At 41.8% G+C, this 22,011-nt stretch overlaps 1 protein-coding gene across 1 annotated transcript in view; it reads right to left on the reverse strand.

The window, feature by feature from the left end:
• The window catches only part of KCNJ15 (potassium inwardly rectifying channel subfamily J member 15), a 37,076-nt gene extending 31,230 nt beyond the window's left edge, over nucleotides 1-5,846 (reverse strand). The window contains exon 1 of the mRNA XM_055803072.1: nucleotides 5,372-5,846. The gene's annotated coding sequence lies outside the window, so the exon portion shown is untranslated. The remainder of the gene's footprint in view (nucleotides 1-5,371) is intronic.
• Nucleotides 5,847-22,011: the final 16,165 nt, after the last annotated feature.

A 22,011-nucleotide genomic window follows, 5' to 3' on the forward strand; every position in this document is an offset into this window, starting at 1 on the left:
CCAGCATGGCTTCCCTGGGGCAGATTGTATAGCAACTTCTTTGTTCCTCTGAGCTATAATAAATCCTACCATCCATCATGTAAAGCAGAAAATGAAAAGCATGAAAAACAAATCAGAGCTCTCCTGATTTCAACTTTTGCAAGGACTGTTTAAGCTTGCAAATGGCAGCAGGTAAAGAGAAGAGAGATTTAACTGGGAGGTACTGAACCGAGCAAAATTCTTCTCTAAAGATAATTGCTGACTACCATATTCACATCAGGAACACTTGGGTTACAGAAACAGCTATTGACAAATGATGTTAAATACAGTCTTCAAAACATGGCAACGTGACAAACCTGTGACAGGAAACTGTATTTTGTCCCTTCGGGTGTCTGTTAGATGAGACACTTGCTTTTCTCAAGCAGTTCATTAAGAAGTAAAAGGGTGCATGTTCCCATGCACTGCCATGTTAGCTGGTTTCCTAAAAGGCTGGGTAAGTCAGAGCCAAGGGCACTAGATGCTCTAGATTTTTCAAAAGTAGGACACTTGAAGGAGCCTTAAAAGATGGGCATAGATGCTGAACTACAGGTACCCATGCTCGAAAATGCAGTCTCAGGGCTTTAAAGACCACAGACTATGCATTAGGATAGAAATGATGGGCAGCTCTTAAAGCCAAAACCAATCCCAAAACAAAAGAATGTCTACTATTTAGCCATAGTGCCCAGGTGGCCTCATATACCCCCCCGCATTCTCATGATTTTATCATTCATGGAAAATATGTATGAAAGGTACTGTACAGACAGGAAAAGCCAGTCTCCTTACAGGCCGCAATAAAGACTAGAGCTGCCCAAAGGTCTCTGGGAGTGCAAATGTATTTGTTTCAGTAGGTCTACTCTATGAGGATACACACCCTCCAGGTTACAGCTTAATTTGGTGCCAAGTTGCTGGTAGAGAAAATCTGGTTGCCATATGATCTTCCTTTAATACTGCTGAACAGTTGGTTAATATTCAGTTCTATGTTCATCTCACATGATTTAGTCTTATAGGGATTTCAGTCACAGATTTTAAGGTACAAGCTGCCTGAAAATCTGGGATAGGCTTTCTGGAAACAGATAGGATGGCTTCAGTAAAACATCACAACCAGTGTACAGAAGACCAAACAAGTTACAGTGAAGCCTTAATTTATGCATCAAAACTTTTGCAGGCAATCATGAATGATTCTTTAAATTCCTTCTTTCTCTGCATCTCCCAGGCTATCAGCAGATATGGGGAAGAGAGCAGCACTGCTGCTTGTCCCTGTCTGGGGACTTGTTCCTCCACTGAGTCCAGTTTGGCTACATCCCTGCATAGTGCGTCAGCCTGCTTAGCTGGAACCATTCAGACCAACCCTTTCAGTCTGTTTCTTGTTGAACTGACCTTGGCTGAATTTGCATGACTATCTCTGGTGTTCTGTTATCTGTTTGATTTCTGCAGTATTCCCACCATCATAATCTTTTCAGATTCAGTCGTTCCCATGCCTTGATTTCACCTCTTATCCTCCTTTCACTTTCCTCATTTGTCTTCAAATGATTGCACTTTACGTCTACTATTGTTCCAACTTCAGCCTTTGAGTGCCTGATTATCTGCTTGCCTTGACTGTATTTTTCAGTCCACAAAAACATACTGTTCACAGGCTGTCTTGATACAGTAGTATTTGACATTAAATATAATGCTTTAATGCAATACTTTTAATCTCAAACACAACAGAATGACTAGCAAAGATGAAGTTTACAAGGAACACAAAATAATCTGCTTGTTTTATAACTTCCTTTTCCTAGCTGCAACAATTAATCTACATGACAATTATTATTAAATAATTCCTCCAGTTTTGTATGCTATCTAGGAATGTGTGTCAGATATTCAATTACACCTGCACATGGACCTTAACATCAGACCATCTGTGGCTTTGTTCTCTAATACATCTAGTATTTGTAATACCTGATTAAAAGCAAAAAGAACGATGGTGAATTCATACTGTTTTGTCATTCACTAAAGTTTCATATGAAGCAATTTCTTAATGCCCATAAAGCCTTATGACACTGTTGTGTAGGAGCTCACACACAGCTTTTATCAGTGCATTTATGCGGAGCACCCTATATTTCTCCTGCTTCCCACAATATATCTCAGCTGAATGCTGTGATGAATCCAGCAGAAACAGTGACTGGAGTCACAGTGGAGTGTCTCCACCCTCCGTACTTTTCCATGTACTGCTGGAGTATTGATACCTTGACTACTGCAACATACCCTGATTTGAAGTCACACTGTCTCTTCCCCCTACTCTGCAGCTAACCGCAGCATGTTGACAATTGATTTCACCAGGACAATCAACTCATACCTCTGGATTGCTTGGAATGAAAGCAACTCTTTTCATCAGGGGTTCATTCAACTATTTTCTCTATTCAGCTACCTTGAACTTCCACTTGCTCCAATATACCTTTTCAGATATTTTTTTATTTTCTGCTTTGGCAGAGTTTGTCCCTAAAAGGCCAACTGTGATATTTATCTCTTCTTGGAGGACATCTGCTTTTAACTCTTTCTTGGAGCATAGTTTTCTGATGAAGGAACTGAGCCCATTCAGGAGTGTCTACTATGTTTGCATTGCAGGGTGGATTGCAAGCTTCTAAGGCTGGCTAAGGCAGGCTTCAAAATACATCCTTGATATTTACTTCACCTTTGTGGTATGTGGTTCACCACTCTTTCCCCACTCTAATTGTTGGTGTTATTGGCTCAACTGCATTTCCACAGAAATTAACCTTTAGCACACTGCCCTTGTGCCTTGCTTTCTTGATCTTCCCTCAGATCTCTCCCTGCTTGTCTAGCCTCAGAGCTCAATTTTCTGCAGGATACTTTTACTTCTTTTGTTTCACTTCAGCCTTGGCTTGTTTACATTTTCCCCATATTGCCTTGTTTTATTGCTCCGCTAGACAGTTGTTAACTATGCGTACTTTCCATTAACTTCCTTCACTTTGTTTTTTGTCACTTTGTTGAGTATATATCACAGCTGATCTGTGGTGAGATTTCCTCATCCTTGCAATTCAGTGGCCTGAAAAGTCACCAAAACCCACCTTAGAGGACTGCCTCCAAGAGCTAATCTTTAACACAGTCCTGTACTTGGACACAGGCGGTTCGAGGTGCTTTCCCCAGGAGAACAGATGCAGGGAAGCCCTGTACCTTGACTGAAGCCATAAGGTTTCCACTGAATAACATGGATAAGATGGTATTGAGCCAGGTGTGGGGGACACACAGACTCCATGCAGGCAGCTCACAGAGCTACACAGGTGACTTTGTGTCAGAGGACAGCCTGAGTTCCCACCTGGGTGATGGAGTCTGGCTTGCTTTGGACAGCAAGAGTGCAACATCTGGCCCTGGCCACACAGTGGGCTCTGACGTGGCTCTCCTTCCTGCTGGACAAAATAAGCTGACCAAAAAGACACCCTCTCTGTCCAGAAGAATGCAGTGAGCCACACTGACTTTTTTTCTGGAGCTTAGCCATCAGGCTTAGGCCATGGAAAGGGCTCTGGATTTCCAATAAGTTGAACCTCCAGGAATCTGGAACTATCAGAACTGAGTGAGACAATTTAATTCCAGCATTGGCAAGACAGTATTTGGATGCAACACATTACAAGATGTCCTGCCAGTTCTGGTTTTGGGCACACACTCTGAAGCAGGTGAATCCTTCCTTATTTGTAGTTCCACAGCAAGTAAAGTGTTTCACAGAGCTCTAGCAAAGATGAAACGAGCTGGCTGCTAGAAAGAGAGGGCTGAGAGAAGTGGTCCATCTAAAAGAGCTACTGTACCTGTTGCCAGAAGTTTCTGAAATGAAAGCAAATTACATTAAAATAAGTGTAGTCTACATCTATATCTGCATTGAGATAGGTACCTATATGTACATAAAATGTGAATCTCTATACATTCATTTGTACTAGGTGCCATGTGTTCTGTGTGCATGTGTTTTGTGTGCATGTGTAGTTTCCAGAAGTGAACTTTTCCTACTTTCCTTGGCAGACCAGATCACTTTCACCTCCTGTGATCCAGATACCATGGTGTCGGAGAAGGAATGAGTCCTTTCTTCTACTTGGTTTCTGGAACTACTTCACTACAGACTATTTCTCATTTTTATATATCTGTTCCTGACACACTTGCTCATCAAAGTACATCTCTATCTCCCTCACTCTCCTATTGTCATGTTAAGAGTAGGCTGAGTGTTGTGGACTTTGGCAAATGAGTCTTGAAAAATGAATCTTAAGAGCTTTGATATACAATAAAGAAGGTTGGGCTGGATGGTGTTGCCAAGCTTTGAAAAGCTTCTGTAAAAATGTACATTTTCCTATAGTGCTACAAAGCCTATATTTACCTAATGGACTGTTGAGAGTCCAAAGGAGCTTCTACAAAATTTCTGGTAAATAGTATTTGTTTTAAGAATTGATATACATGCCAAAAACAATACACTACATTTATCAGCTTGGAACTATTACAATCTTTTCAGTAAATAATATCCTGGTTTCTGAAAAAGCCTAAAATGTGTATCTAGTCCAATTGTGTCACCTCTCATTTCCTTCAAAGAGGGGGAAAAAGGCAAAGCTAAGTCTGAAATTCTGGTTTGAATTAACTGCCACTTTATCTCTAAGTGACCTCTTTGTGCAAAGCTGTTACTGCAATACTGTCTCTGAGATCATTCAGTCATCTCCGACCCCTGCAATGTGTGAGTACAAGGTAGTTAATACTATCAGCACTATCATCTTGCATTTGTGCAGGACTTCTCATCCAAAATGTTCTAGCTCCTTGCAGGGTGATCCTCCTGTTGGGGACTAGGCTGCACTTTTCAGGGGCAGACTCATACTGTAGGTGCTGTATTAAGTATTGCAAATTCCCCAACAATGTCAGGTGGAATTATACACTTTAACTCATTTCAGTGTGCTACTCTTAAAGCAAATAACCCTTCCTAAGGTGAAAACCAGCAACAAGTGCTCTGAAGTGCTGCACAGCTATTGAGAGAAGGAAATCAAGAATATTCCAGGTCTTATTCTTAATTCCACTCACGTTTTTTTACACCTCTCTGGCAGTATGGAGACATCTAAGAGCAAGAAAGGTTCAGACCCTCTAACAGAAAATGCAGGGCTACAAAGGGTACTTAAACAGAGAGACTTGGTTATTCAAGCTGTGATAGAGCCCTAATTCTTGTCAGGAAAATCTGGTGTGGTAAAAGGTTGAATACTTCAATTGGGATGGTTAAAAATCTGATTAATTTTCTTCATTACAATGAAGGTAATTTAAACTCATTACACTATTCCTTACTGTCAGTCATGCCAGCCCCTCACTCTCTCCTCTCAGCCATGCACCCACAAATAAATACCTTTCCACACCAGTCCATTTATTCCTGGTCACTCCTCCTCCTTGCTTTTCTCAGCAGACAGGGGCTCTTCTTCCCAATGGCATCTCCTGAGTGTGTCAGCAGTCAGTTGCTGAGGACTGAGAAGCTCGTCCCACCTTCCTTCTGCCCTACTGGTTACTGAAGCTCGGTCGTTTCTTCTAGCTGGACCCGTTCCTGACTGCTCCTGCAGCTTCCTTGCTCTCGGCTGCTGGAGAAGGTTGAGGTGGTGAGCCGGAGAGCTGGAGAGCAAAGAAGAAAGAAGAGAATTTATACTTTGGTATTTTGGAAGCTGGAATCCAGGGAGAAGCTTAAGAACGTGACTTGAGGCCAAAATGCTTGGCTCTCCAGTTACAGAGCAGAGCGAGACAGGTTTATTCCTATCGCAACACTGTGGCCCATGTCTTGTTGAGAGCTGCCAGCACTGGTGATGCGTGGTGGCTTCAGAGGAACCTCTCCTTCACTCATCTGTTTTCTGCAGCACTGTGGGAGGAAAGGGATAATAGGAGAATTAGCAGCACTGCAAGAAACTTGCCTGAGATAGAGCGGTCTAGTGTGGAGCATAATACATACCACATTATGAGATTGTGTGCCTGGAAGTTATTATCGGGACATCTGGAGGTTACAATTCCTCTTGTCATTGTCCTCCTCAACTGTCCTCCCTTCCCCTCATTCCAGCAGAATTGTGGCCCTCAAACTGTTAATTTGGTCTTTGACTACTATTTCATTTATCCCAGCTGCCGAGTTAGGAGGAAAAAGAAAAAAAGCAGCATCTCACTGAAAACAGATGCTGCCTCTGTACTAAGCAGATAAATTGAATACATAAAACATGGGTTGTTTACAATGTTGATTCTTTGTAAAGTTTTAGTGTTTCTATCCTTGATATTAAAATTCCAAGTACATTGTATCACTTTAGTTTTGATCCATCTGGATTAGGGAAATAGCCCGTTGGCATTTCTTATGAGTACTGTAAATTAAATGGACTAAAAATTTACCACAGAGATGATAGTAAGGAGAAAAACCCCTGAGAACTGCTTTTACTCCTGTAGAACATATGCAGCTTTTCTAGTCCACATTTCTCCACTGTCATTTACATTTCTATGCAATTTCTTTCTATATCCAACATGTATAACTTTAATTCATTGAACTAAACCACACACTCCCAAGACAGACCTGCATACACACACAGAGGAATACAGCTCCATGCAGAGAGGCTGGATTAAAGCTGTTCCAGCATACTCTTTCTCAGAGTTTGCTGACTCTCCAGCAAACAGCAACAGCATTTTGCCATCTTGTTAGCAGAACTGGGACAAACACTTACCTTTGTTTTACTACAGTGCAATAGTCAAAGCTGACCCTACAGACTCTGAGATAAAAACTGATCTTTTTGTTGGAAACACCTGATCAGTGTTTACAGTTCTATGGAAATAGAACAATGTACATGCTACAATAACCTTGAAAAGTCAAATGAGAAATGCCTGTGATTTTCAGATATCGAAGTTAACCAAGGAATGATCTTTGCAGCTTCTTAGATCTATTGAAACAGTCTTTTCCTTAGGAAAGACAGACAGGGAGTTTGCGGTCTGCTAGGGCCAGCAGAATTTGGAATTTGTTAAAGTTTCTAGATTTTGTGCCTCAGGTTACGTTAAACAGAATATGTATATGAAAGCATATTGGTGTCTACATTGATGTATGCTGATTTTCATCTCAGTAATAGGAAAAAAAATTACAACAAAAATGGTCTGGCAGCAAAGCTCGCTTCAGACATGGTTAGGGACATGTAAGTGAAAGAAAGAGCTAAGGTCAAAGTCAAAGCATGGCAACTGCAGAATTTCATGCACTACATGTTTATACATGTTTTCATCTCCTTCCACCTCCTTTGGCACTCATGGTGTCTCCCCCAGGCAGATCCAAGCAAGATGCCACAGATATCCTGGCAATCAGTCCATCTGGGGGTCCAGGCTGGAGTAGCAGTGGGATATGGGGAGGGAGTGGTGGTGGATTCTCACACCACAGGGCAGCTCCAACGATGGATCCTTGTGATGCTTTTGTTAGGTTTTCTGCATAGGACTTAGATGGCTCAGTCACTGTTTTGCCTGATTCTGTGAACACTGTCTGAATGGGCAGAGATGTGAAAGGGAAAGTCTCTCACACTTCTCACAATACATGATGGGGCAAGATTTGCACCGTTCTCTTTGGAAAGCAGGTGTAAAAGGGAGCTACGTGCTTGAAGCAGGTCAATTGGCTAGTTTTAATTTGCAGATAGGCATCTGGTTTTCTTTGTATAGCCAAAACTGAGATCAGAGATTGTTACTGATGTTAGGGAGTTCGGAAAAGCACCCATTAGAACACCCTTGCATGCTCTCCAGGAGAGAGCAGGAAGGGAAGCCCTGACCTTTTGCATTCTTCTTGGGGAAATCACCTAAAATCTGGAAGTCTGGTGTCATCCAAACCCTTCTGGAGTCAAACCTAAGTAGCCTCAGAAATTGCTATAGCCCTGTTGGAGATAAGGGCTTTCTACTCTGTCCTGCTGCTTTACCCCTGGTTTACTGGACAGCATGAAAGAATGTGCTTATGGGGGCATCAAAAATTTAGCCCTTGGGAGCTCAGGCCGTCAGAAGTACCCTTTTGCAGACCTCTTCTGAGCACAGTCACACACTTTTTTTGTGCAAATGAGGCCAGGCTTTTGCAGTGGTTGGAGATGGCGCCTGTAGTTTATATAGCTGTCAGCTGACTTATATTCTCCCTCAAGAAGTGGGATACCTGAGTGGCTCTCCTCAGTCACAGAAGGCTCTCCTCAGGAATAATACCAGACCATGCAGAAGCAGGCTGAGCAATGAACTCGTGTGTTCCTCCCTCCTGCACAAACTAGCTGTTGAAAACTGCCATATACTAAAATGAAGCATCACAGGTACATCTTGTGAGGGGGCCTGATTCTGTAAGGGTGTCATAAGTGTCCCGACCTAAACACTGACCTGAACATTAACCTTGTGACAGTATAGGTAAAGAAATTGCCTAGTCCTCTGTTAGCCTAGGCAGGAACTCAGGGCTTAGCTGGTTACAGCAGGAAAATGCTGGCTATGTGCAGAAGCAGACCTGTGTGTCTAATGAGTTGCTCTAAACTAATTACAAGCCTAGTTGAGTTGCATACCAGTCACTTCAAAAATAACTTCACTTGTTAATGCACCTGTACTGGGGAAGGGAAATGGATTGCCAGGCAAATGATTTCCTGGAACCTACTTTGTGGTGGTCTGACTTGAGAGTGGTTAGTGAGGCTCAGTTTTACACATGAAGAAATGAATTCTTTCCTGTTTGGATTTGAGCAACAGCAATTGTTTTTCCCATAGATCACTTGGTTATAAAATCAATTACTCAGACCACTCCTTTATCAAATAAAACTTTTTATTTGCTTATATTCTCCTTGTCTCAGTCACTGGGCAATTTTTTTCAGCTAAAACGGCATTTAATGAGACTATAGCTATAGCATAAAGACACTCTTGACAAATCCATTAACTGCAGTGGCTGTTACAAAGTCCCTTCCTTCTGCTTCTTGTGAAAACTAAAACTCAGTGCCAGTGTGACACCCTAGCAGGCAAACTCAAGAAACCAAAGGAGGCTGCAGCAGACAACTGAAATCTGGTATTATTTTTACTGATTAAACTACATTATGTTTTCCAAAGAGCAAAATCTATGCTTGGTTTTTTGGAAGATATTATGCCAATGGTAAAAATTATGACTGAAAGCACATGACAAATCACTTCTGGTATCTCAAGGGCCAAGATTCATCACTTGTTCATCCGACAACCTGTAATGTGCAAGTACAAAAGCTGTCTGTGATGCAGCAGGAACCACTGTGGTATTAAATCTTTGGTTCAAGAACATAATCTTCCACAATGTTTAACACAACAGTAAGATTCCTGTTACGTATGAACTGTATTCTGGCTACTTTTTAACCATTCTTAGTGAGCAAAATCCTGAAAACATATACAGAGTCAGCTGTTAAGTAATCATAGGATGAATTCCTACCCTTAAGCAATTGCCCTCACTGTTCCTACATCCTTCTTCAGCAATTAGAGGTTCAGAGTTTAACTGAGGATCTAACCAGCTTTTTGCAAATGTATGGAGACAAATCCTGTTCAGTGGCTCATTCACTGACAGACCTGCATGAATCAAGCCATCATGATCTGCCTGTTATCATAGGGACTGAATGAAAGGCCATTCAATTCAGTCGTGAGTGAGCACTGCTATGGCAGAAGGTAGTGAATTGGGCCTTTATCTCAGAATAAATCAGCAGCATGCAAGGGAGATGGGAATGCAATTGCCAGTTTAAACTGTAGTGTAATTTTTATTTTATTTGACAGCTTTCAAACTATACACCCTGCAACCTTTTGCAAAAAATCAAGACTTGACTGTCATACCAGGGTCTTGGAAATGTCTCTCAAATAATACCAGAAATAATTAGAAAGTGTAAAAGTACAGTTTGCACTGAGAAAAAATAAATTAGGGTATAGTGATCAGATTTTCTAGGTGTCAACATGAAGATCAAGGTCAGAAAACTGAGTCAAACATCCTCAGCTATCTTTTAACACAAGACCCTTTTTTTCTTGTAGTGCTGCCATAGCAAAACAGATGCTAGAAATTCTCACTCCAAAACCCTTTGCTTTTCATCCAGTTTTAAAGCTGTGGTGATGTTCCAAGTTAAACTCACAAAGGAAAAAGAAATATGCTGGTGTTTTCATTGTAAAATGAATTTTCCATTGAAGATGTGGTTGAATTAACAGTTCATTTTTTAACTATTACTTTAATTTGCTACTTGTGGTCAGCAAATTTTTTTCTTTTTATAAAAGTCATGCCTGAGTCTTATGCCTTTTGAGACACCTCGGCATAAAATGTTTTAAAGGGAAGGGAACTGTCTAATTATATGTCTGTAAAGTGGCTAGAGAGCTTCATTTGTGTGGAGTAAAATAAATAGAAAATGTGGAGGAATGTGCTGCTAAATGAATGTGGACATACGCATCTTGTTCCCATACATGGGCAGTAATATTAAGGTGTTGGGAGTGATTCTGAGTCTAGACATCCATTATAGGCTTTATATTTTCAACCCCTCTTTTAACTTGTGCCTGGAGTAACTGATGCATTCACGCACTAGGACATTTAAAACAAGGCAGAAGGAAACATTTCCCCCCTGCCTTTTTTTCCTCCTTAGCATATAGAAAGTAAAGAGAATTTTGTGCTTTTTGATTACAAATTTCCCCTGCTTTATTTACCTCCCAAGTCCTATCCTTTAGGGTTCTCCAGTTCTGATCAACAGTGGGGTTTCAGAGCCTGGGATGCAGAAACCCCTTAGGATATTTTAAATTGTGGACCATTTTCAAAGAGGTAACTCATAAAGAATTCAAGGCTGCTGGGTCCTCTTTAGCCGGACAATCAATGCAGAGTTGTAATCTTAATGCCAGTGTTGGTCTCTGTGAGTATGTGAGAGGGACAAATGCAGCTCACGAGCCTTTTCTTTTATGGAAAGTAATAGAAACTGAGAGAGGTTAAGCCTATGGCACACTGGAGAGAGAAGAAGCTGGCAGCAGGAAGCACAGAGAGGAGGCAGCCGACTGAGACCCCCATCTCGAAGCTAAATAGGAAAGCAGTGAATTTGGCTTATTGAAAAAATGGAAGGGCCAGTAAGGCTGTCGACTGTGAAAAGCGGGGAGTAAGGGCTCTGGGGAGCAAAGATGACTTTTCCCTCTTTCACAATAATAGTTGTCTACCTCCAAAGAAGGAGTGTTGGACAGGAGCTGCACTTCAGCTCCTTCCAACCTGTTATATCCCAGGGTATGGCTACTAAATATATATATATATATATAGTATGCCAAGGCAATATGAAGAAACCTCAGGTGCCCTGTGCAGACCCTGACGGAATAAACATTTCAGCTACATTTAATGAAGCTAAGGCTATTTAGAAGCAGAAGCAGTTGTTGGAGACTTAGAGTGAAAGCACAGGCCAGCAAACCTTAAAACAGCCCAGTGCCTTTCCCCAGGGTATGCTTTCCCCAGGCTGTAGTAATGACACTAGACTGTAACTAATGAAACAAGACTTTTTAGTGATGGCTGGATAAAGTTGCCTGGGGGTTCTGTTTTCTTGCCTAAGGCAGCACCAGAGGGAGCTCAGATAAGGTTGTCTGGGTGGTTTGACTAGGCATTTTCCCAGGTTGTGTTCTTTTCAGTTCCACTTAGAGTCTACATTACACAGATGTTTAGAGTTTCCTGCAATCTGCAATACTGCTTCAGGAGCTTTCTTGCCTAAGTAATAGTGGTGCACGTTCAGAAAGATTTCCTTTACTTGATTGCACTGGAGTTTTTAAAGTTTTCTGAAATTTAGTTTGGGCTTGAAAGTTATTTCCCTTTTCTCTGTGCAATTGCCAAACAGGAGTGTGAAGAAAGAGCCCTGCAAGGATCCCACTGCCCTTATGCCATGCCTGACCACAGAAGTTAACAGACTTCAGATAATATACTATATAGGTACACAACACTTTTTCAGTCAGTCCTGATACACCGTTTAATCTGGGAAGAAACAGGACACTGCTCTAACAACATAAGAAAACCACACACAGTGCAATAACTCACGAAGTGAAAAGCATCACTGCCAGGTTAAAAATAAGCTTTGGAAGACAGACTTCTGCTACTTTTTCTGTCATCCATGCCATTTCTGTATTTATAACTGCATATATAGGTATATATGGGCCTAACAAAATAGTGTCTTTTGCCTTTCAAAACTTAACCCATCTTCCATACTACAACATTGTAATACTATTCAGATCAGTTACATCTTAATCTAGATTCTGTCAAATACACTTGTACCAAAATATGCTTTGATATCAAAAAAGTAAAATAACCTTGGCTCCTGAATTCCACTCAGAAGTACTTCAGTTCTCAGAAGCCATTGATTCTACAGCCCCCTTTTAGTCTTTGTCAATTTCTTCTTCACAGCTAAGAAGTGGATTTTCAAGAGTTTTTTTTCTGAAGGGTATCCTAATGTCTGGCACTGGAGAAGTGCATGAAGGCTCACTGCTCTTTTGGCAGTGCCTCTTCAGCCATATTTCATAGAATCATTTAAGTTAGAAAAGACCTTTGAGGTCATCAAGTCCAACTGTTAACGCAGGACTGCCAAGTCCACCACTAATCCATATCCCTAAGCATTGCATCAAGGTATTTTTAAATATCTCGAGGGACAGTGATTCCACCACCTCCCTGGACAGCCTCTTCCAATGCTTGACCACCCTTTCAGTGAAGAAATTTTCTCTAATATCCAATCTAAACCTCCTCTGGTATAACTTGAAGCTTTTTCCTCTTGTCCTGTTGCTAGTTATCTGGGAGAAGAGACCAACATCCACCTGCCGACAGCCTCCTGCCAGTAGCTGTAGAGAGCAACAACATCCCCCCTCAGCCTCCCCTTCTCCAGACTAAACAGCCCCAGTTCCCTCAACCACTTCTTATAAGCCTGGTGCTCCAGACCCTTCACCAGTTTTGCTGCCCTTCTCTGGACACGCTCCAGCACCTCTACATCCCTCTTGCAGTGAGGGGCCCAACACTGAACACAGCATTCGAGGTGCGGCCTCACCCATGCCAAGTACAGGGGGACGATCCCTTCCCTAGTCCTGGTGTCCACCCTGTTTCTGATACAAGCCAGGATGCTGTTGGCCTTCTTGGCCACCTGGGCACACTGCTGGCTCATGTTCAGCCGGCTGTCAGCCAGCACCCCCAGGTCCTTTCCCACCAGGCAGCTTCCCAGCCACTCTGCCCCAGCCTGCAGCATTTCATGGGGTTGTTGTGACCCAGGTGCAGGACCCAGCACTTCTCCTTGTTGAACCTCATACAACTGGCCTTGGCCCATCCGTCCGGCCTGTCCAGATCCCTCTGCAGAGCCTTCCTGCCCTCAAGCAGACCAACACTCCCACCCAGCTTGGTGTCATCTGCAAACTTAGTGAGGGTACATTCAGTTTCCTAGTCCAGATCATCAATAAATATAATAAACAGAACTGGCCCCAATACTGACCCTGGGGAGCAGCACCTGTGACTGACTGCCACCTGGGTGTAACTCCATTTACTGCTGTTCTTTGGGCTCAGCTGTCCACCCAGCTTTTTACCCAGCATAGAGTACACCTGCCCAAGCCATGAGCAGCCAGTTTCCTACCCGGAATCCTCCTCTGGCCCTTGTAGTCTGTAGGTTCAGCTCCCAGCCCTCTCTCTCCTTTAATTTTTCCCTAAAGAAGCTGAATTTGAACTAGACTCTGTTCTATTTTAGTGTAACTCTCTAGATATGAATGATGATTTACAACTGTTACTGGTTTAACCAGAAGCAAACTGTGCCCTCATGACTGGTGATTTTTATATTATTTGACGGCAGTGAGCACAGTTGCACTCAGGGAGCAATGACTCATCTCAGTCCAGTGAAAAGGGTTTCCTCTAGAAAGAAAGACTCAAGGCTGAGCTGTAGATTTTCAACCAATTAAGATCCTGGTTCAGCATCAGAGTTGAGCAGGTACTTCACTTGTACTTAATGTATCACCTTGTTCAACAAGGCACAGAAGCTTGTGACACTCTCCACTGAGATTAATTCCATAGAAATATATGCCTAAGTACTTTGCTAAATGTGTGGACTTCAGCACAGATGGTATAATTACATGTTTATCCATATCTAGGCTTCTCAAGCTGTAGGAAACAAACTAATTTGAATATCTCAGAGGTGCATGTGGGAATTTAAGAAAAGTCTGTGGGCAGATAGCTGTGGCATTCAGATCCTAGTGGTAGGAAAGGGAAATAAAAGATACAGCTGGAAGGTGGCTGATGACATTGAAGAACAGACTTTGTAGTAAAGATGTGCCATCAGTGACCTTGTCTGTGTGCTGGGTCTCAAGAGCTTGATGCTGCTCAGCACAACCTCTACATGCTCTTGGTGATCCTTGTAAGCCAAAGCCAGTAGGGTTTAACAAGAGAGAGGCTAGTGAAGCCCCTTCTTTCCTTGCTTTCAGCACACTGCTCCAATAAGCCTCAAACCCCCTTTATTTCCTTTGTGTTGAAAGAAACCACCACCTCAACATGTCAGTGAATAACATACTCTGCCTCTTCCTGTTGCTGCATGAGAAAGATGACTGTGTACCTACCACCTTTGGGGAATTTTTTCTTTCCCAGCTTTGAACTTCTTCTAAGAGGCCCTGAGCAAACCCATCTGTCCCTGAACTGTAACTGTGTGGACCGGTACTACTGTATTGCCATTACTTGTCACAGGCCATAAGCTTGGTACCAAGGCTGCAAAGCTTGACTGAGGCTTTTGAGCCTTGCTCAGGCTGAACTGCAGTTTCACTTGCCTGCAGCTTTCTTTTATTTGGTTTAACTGTGACAATAATTACTGTAATTGACCAGGTGTCTACGGCTAATTTGTTCTACTTTTGTTCATCTTCGTGTGGTACAACCATAGATTTAAGTGAAGTAACTGCTTGCTACTTCTGTCTATACAGAATGAGGTATTTACGACTCCAAAATGATGATGTCCCATAAATAAATAGTGTCCTTATATGACAGCAGAGGCCTTGAGAAGTGGAGACACAGGATGCAGCATGAAGGAGTACAGGCATGAAACGACAAGAGATGGGGCACAGGCTTTGCATTGGCTATAAACAACTCACCAATGGTCAGTTAAAGACATGCCAGACCTGGATCTGGACACACACAATTTTAGGATAAACAAAGAAACACTATCTAACATATGTAAAAGGCCCTATATATGGTATATTCAGATGTATCAGGGTGCTGCAGACCAACACAGACAGAACAAGGGTGCAACAACATGTTAGCAAACACAAAAGTGATCCCAAGTGGATCCTAGAGTGAGGAAGAAGAAACCACCAGCACAAACTTCATTTTCCTTCCAGAGGACTCTGCATGCTGACAGTTCTCTAACCCCACCACTACAACAAGGAAAGTGCCAACTTTAGTACCCAGAGGAATGGTGGAGACGTGAGCATAACACCAGGAAAACAGGCAGAAACTAAGAATTATATAGAAGTCAATTTGAATCCACGTTTGTTATTTCTTCTTCTGTAACTATTAGATCTGGACTACTTGTGATTAGATTCTTTAGTTTTCAGTAAATTCATGGATTTATTGCTACATAAGTGTGTTTTCCCTTTGCCATAGACAAGATTTTAAAAGAAGCTTTGTCAGCTGAGTCTTTTACTCCCAGCACAGGTCTCAAGTCAAGAGGAATGAGATCTATGAATTCAGACATGTACTTCAAGTTTCATGTAAACCAAATGGACAGATATATATAAAAATACACATATTCAGATCAAGCTTGGGGATAAGTGTTTTCCCTATCAGAGGTCTAAATGCAGCATTAGGTTAAAGACCCGACAGTGTGTGCTATAAATAGGACATGGGGCAGGGTTCAGCTCCAGCACTGGTCAGGTCCTCTCTCCGCTGAGCCCATGCACAGGGACTTGTTTTGATCAAACTTTCCTTCCCATAGTCCAGGGGTCCTCAAACTTTTTAAACAGGGGGCCGGCGCGTGGATGAAGTGGCAGGCAGTCATCTGCGGCTGCTTGGTTTCCCCCCCCAAACCCCAGCGGGGGGGGGGGGGGGGGACACGGGATGGGGGGGTTCTGTAAATACCGGGGGCCGGATTGAGGACCCTGGGGGGCTGTATCCGGCCCACGGGCCGTAGTTTGAGGACCCCTGCCATAGTCCATCCAATTCTCTTCTTTCTCACTATAGTTCAGCATCCATGCAGCTGAAATTGCACCAGAGTGGGCTGTTCAAGTAGACTGGCCCAACAAGAGCAGATCAATAGCACTAAACAGTCCATGCCAGGGACCTCACTGTCCTTGACTATCCAGTCAGTGAGTTCACTTTAGCCTGGGTCTGCAGAGCGAGCGCCATCAGTGACTGCATACCCCATGCACACCTCCCAGGCAGGCGCCATGCAGAACCAGTCTGGTTTGTTCATTCTGACCCCTACAAAAGCAGGCTAAGTGTAGGTTCTGGGGACACCACCCTCAGCAGCATGTTCCTGAGCCAATCTAAAATGCCCATACAGGTGGTGGCACCCTCTAATAGTCCTTATCCACCGTGACCATTTTCCTAAGAAAATTACCCTTTCAAATTACTCCTGGGGCTTTCCACCTCTTGTTAGCCTTTGAGGTTGCAGTCTCAACTGTTCAGCTGCATGCTTTCTCCAGCCACTGACTCCTCAGCTGTGTACACAAGCTCCCAGGGAAGTTGTTTTGCTGTTCCAACTGTTCCACTTGAAACGGTTGAATTTTGGTGATTCCTTCATGGTTTAGAAACGGACAGTCAGTGGTTTGATTTATAACAGTAAATTGTTTCAAAGGGTGAGCAGCATTCCACTTGCTATCAGGAGAGTATGAGCAACATTTTGGCAAGCAGTAAACATAACATTATTTTGTTTTGCCAAAGTTTAAAATGCATCAAGCCATCTCTGAATTGGTTGGAAAGGTGCACGCATTTTAAAACTCTGCATCAAGTTAATATTCTTTTTTATATTCAAGCCTGCTTGAGGAGAGTGCTGTGTTTAAATTACAGACAGGTTAAAATTCACATCCTATGTTTAAGGAGAAATCAGCATCAAACATTTTGTATAGACTGTTTACTGGTCAGTCTTACAAGCAATGGGGAATTTAAAACACAAACCAAAAGAAAAGAGACTTACGAAGTGAATTTAGCTTCATAAGGCAACATTTCAGATGGAAAAGCCAAGTCTACAGAAAGGCAGAAAGCCAAAACTAAGTACTTTGTTAATGTAAATAAAAAAATCAGTCTACTGGTGATTTGTGATTAACTAACTGAGCGCTGAGGCACATGAACTCAGCAAAAAAAAAAGATGCAGTTACAAAACAGTTATCTGTTGGCACAGTTATTTTCATTTTCACAAAGCTACTGGATAGCGGGGATAATTATTTACTGCACAAAGTGCTGTCTAAGCTTCAACAAGTTCACCCTCACAGCTCCAGCAGTCAGCGTGGGAATAGGCAGTTAATGGCTGGACAGCCAAACCTGCTGGAGCTCCTGGTTAGTGCCACATGCCCTCACACGGTGACACTGTGGAGGGTCTGGGGTCTCAGTGGGGGCAGTGGGACTGGCCTCAGGAACTCCCGATTCCCCATCTTGTGCTAAATCTCTGTCTCTCAGGAGGCTGCAAAAGGGGCTGGCTGGATTACCTTTCACCTTACTGGAACATGAGGGGCCTGGGCAGCCAACTGTCCAAAATGGATCCTGTTGCCTTGTATTCCCATTTATTTCACTGAGTGTTCTAATCATTACAGAAACTGAAAGCTTTCATGGTTTATAGTTCAATGGTAACTGTATTAGCAGTGGTACTGACATCGCTTTGCTGGCATTTAGCACTTACTTCAGTAACTTCTTTCAGAGGCCGTGGAAAAAGTTAGCCTTAAATATTTCCTCGTGGTTTCTTTTTCTTTTTACTCAACACATCCTCATTCCTTTACTCAAAGACAGAATCAAGCAGAGCTAGAGATTGTGACTTTGCCTCAGATTATAAGTAGTTTTTCATCAGGTTATTTCAAACTGGCCTGCTTCAAGCTAACCCAAGTCAGTGGTACGATTGTCCATGAGGAGCAGAGCAAACATCGTTCTTGTCCTGGAGATGTATGAGTCTTACCATGCTCCTGTCAGAGAAGCTTGAATGGCTTTGTGGAGGTATTTTGCACATGTGAAATTTATTCATAGGTTGGTTGAAGGAATGATAAAGGAGAATTCTAAACTGACATGTAATTATGATGAAACTTTAATATAACAAGCCAATCAACAAACATTAGAGGAAAAAGGTTGTAAAGACAGGAAAGGGAAACGTGCTCTTTCAGTCAATTGAGCTGTAAACATCACAGAGAACATGCACCAATTGGTTTAAGGCAGAATGTGCTGGGGAATGCTATATATCAGCCCAAGACATTTATAAGGCCAGCTACATTTACATGGAAGAAACTATATGATTTGCTGGAACATGGCCATTAAGTTTTATTTTATAATTATGCCTTTAAACTAACTTATTGGCATTTAGTTTTATGTTTAGTAGTTTTACTCCAAGATAGTAAACTGAAGAGTCTTTTAAACATGAATTCTGGAAAAGCAACAAAAAAGCAAGAAGTGCAATGTAATGTCAGAATTAGAAGGATTTTTTCATTACTTGTGGTTAATTATCTCTAGACTTGCCAGATCTATGCCATTTGGACAAAGAAGTGGAAATTTGTTTCCTCTTCCATGAAACAAACACTGCATTTATGCCTCCTGAATATAGAAAAAGGTTTTGCAACCCTAATTATAAGCTGTTATTTATTCTTAGCTAAGAAGCTATATAATCTGTTCAGTAACAGCAAGTAGCATCACTAACAAATAGACTGATCCCATACTGAAAGCTTCAGTATTAATGATAGAGCAGAATATCACACACTTTGATTTTGGAGGGGGAGTATGACACTGGTATCCTAACTTGAAAATGATGCTGTGCTTTTTAGAAGATAATGTTATTGTACTTTAAGGTGATGCTCAATTATCGCAAAGGAAATAATAAAATCATAAAAGACAGGAGAAGAAATAGGTCTGGTTTCTTCTTCTTTTTTTTTTTTAATTCTGCTCAAGGAATTGTGGTTTTCAAGTTGAACTAGGCTGGCTTCTCTTCCATCAAGCAGTAGCTTTAATTATTTACCACAGAAAGTGCTACAGGTTATAACAAAGATTGGGGTCTAAGTGTCTTTGACACCATATATGAGAGCTAATTAGTAATTCTCTACCAACATCGTATTTCTGTGGGGAAAGCTTAATTTTCCTGATATTTTCTGATTTCCTAGCAGAACATCCCAAATGAAATTCCCAAATTAAATATTTCATTTTGGTTGGCCTTGAGCTATTTGCTACAAAATAAGCACCTTCCTGGCAGCCAGGTTTTGGCTGGAGCCCAATACAAGAGGGGTGTAGTAGGAAGGCCTGTTAGATCAAGCAGATCACAGGTGAGATGTGTCTGGAAGCAGCCCACCTGTGAATGCCAGCAGGGCTTAGCCATGGGATAGGTGCTCAGACCTGTCAAGCTGCGCAGGACTTTTAAACACACAGGGAACATTTTTATAAGGAATGTCAGCATTTCTAAGAGCAGACTTCAATGGAGAGAGTCTTTGGGAGCAACCTAGGCTGTTGGTACTTGTCATGCTTTATGACTCCAATTCTGGCTGACTGGTCCCTGCTCCTACACAATGCTGCCATCAGAGCAGAGAGCAGTTTTCGAGATATATAGTGCAGTCTCTTTCCACTAAGCCATCTCTTGTTCACTTATTTCTCCCATCATTACACAAATCAAAGAGCTATACTTGTGGTTATAAGTAAAAAGCATGGGGGATAGAAACATTTTCTACTTTTTAGAGAGGGAAAACCCCATCTTTGCTTTTTTCCAAGCTTTCTGAATCATGTCCCAACCTGAGGACTAGAGGTGGGTGTCCAGTCCTGACCCCATACAAAAGAAGATGCAGGACCTGATGAAATAGCATCTTTCCCCTAATGACACAGATTAATTCTTACCACAGTTTGCAAAACATGGGTTTGTGTTGAACCCATATTAAACATTGTTGTGACTTTCAAGATATTTGCTTCTTGATGTGCCTTCACAGAGCTCTGTGTCCAAGATGGCTCTATCAAAGGGATGCTTCTCACAAGTGCAAAAGCCACCCAATGGACCCTGTTGCAACAAGCAGAATTTCTTCACTGAATTTTGAATTCCAGATCCTTCCCACCCCAGTCATAGCATGAGTTTCCTTTTGAAGAGAGAACAGACATTGCAATGGCAGAAAGCAACACCTTTGAAAGGACTTCAGGAGATCTTAGGATTCAGCAGTGTCTTTCACCCTTTGCAAATTGTTATCACCACTGCTTTCAGTCTCTGTGTATGAGCAATGTTTTCCTCCATTTTGGAGGTAATGACAAAACAGTGTGACAAGTTACAGGCTACAGTATTAAGCTCTAAGTAGAATACTGTCTATAGCTATATTTTATGCTGAAAGCTCCTTTAGTCAGGTGTTACCTTTTCATTCTGCCTCTGTGCTAGTTCTGCATTGATAATAATAGAGGAATTGCATAGAATATTTTTTTTCTGAATAACGGAGACTTGGCAACACTAAAAACATATGCCTATTCCATCTCCTTGTCAATGCAAAAAAGATAACAGCAGCACACTTAAAAATAACTAACTTAATAATTCCCTTTATTAATATCTAATAAAGCCACAATTACAATCGTCCACATGCATAACATCTTAATAATATCCAAAGAAATGGCTTTCCTTTTCAAAACCTTTTCTGTCAGAAGCTATTGACAGGCAAGCAGGTTTTCCTACCACTGTGTTTTCCTTACAGACAACCTAAATTTTGGTTCAGACCCTTCTGCTCCTTGCAGCCACTGCCTCTTGCTTTTTGTGGGCTCCAGCCTATGCAAGAGGCTCCTTTCCCTCCCTGGCAATGCTCAGAGCTCTGCAAGTCAGGGTCCTTACACTTCCTCACAAACTGGTTATTCTGTCCCTTTTCTCTATGTATTGATATTTGCCGGGGTAGTTCTGCTGAGTAAAAGTGAAGTTATGTGAAATTTTCCCCTCTTCTTTGGCTCCCGCACCCCACCCCACCCCCACCCCAATGGCATTTAAAGGCTTTCTCACACCAGGCTTGCTACATCTATGCCATCTTCTGGATGTTCAGTGAATCATATTTATCCCAGAGCATGTCTGGCAGTTGCATGTTCTGCCTAATGTGTAAATCTCTTTAACAAATGTTACAGCTTCCTGAAATTGGTAAAGGACACATTAATGATATCGGGAGAGGGACAAGGTTTTAGGGCCAGGGTCACAGCTTCAGATGTGTTTCCTTTGTTTACTGTCTGTATACTAGGAAGAGTGATTGCTCTGTTGCTCAAGTGAACTGTCACTTCTGTGCTAAGAATAGTTACTGAATTTAGCAAAAATTCCTCTTTAATAGGGAAGTTACTTTCACTCAGTAAAGTATTTATCAAATGTTGTGGGTTTTTTTTAAACAAGTACTAAATGCCTGTTAAAAGTTTCCTTCTTTGCTGCAAAATGTTTAAGTTGTAATTTCCTTTCCAGTATTTTCTCACCTCTTATGTCTGGGTTTTATGTCACTGTTTCATCAAGACCTATAGCTAGCCTTATTTAAACTGTTATAGAAACAATTGTATCTGAATGACGTATAATTTATGATTTCCCTGGATGATGAGGGAACATCCTGATACTGATCATTCTCCTGCTACTATTTATATATAGATTGAAATTAACATACTACTGTGGTTTTCTTTGACGAAAATTAGCTAGAATTCTTCAATAGTCCCTCTTGTATTGAGCTTAGAATTAGTGAGGACTTCAGTCAATAAACTAATTCTGTCTTGTGTATTTAAACATTAGCAACATGCTTCAATGACTTGCTAAATCACAGCCTGGATAGCAAAGACTCAGGGAGATAATTTCAGCTTTAGACAGAGACATGATGAATAATACTCATTACTTAAGTTTTCCACTTAATCTCCTCCATTGTCTAAAAAAGTGTGAATAA

This window comes from Falco peregrinus, chromosome 4, assembly GCF_023634155.1.
Source record: "Falco peregrinus isolate bFalPer1 chromosome 4, bFalPer1.pri, whole genome shotgun sequence".
NCBI classification, from domain to species: Eukaryota; Metazoa; Chordata; class Aves; order Falconiformes; family Falconidae; genus Falco; species Falco peregrinus.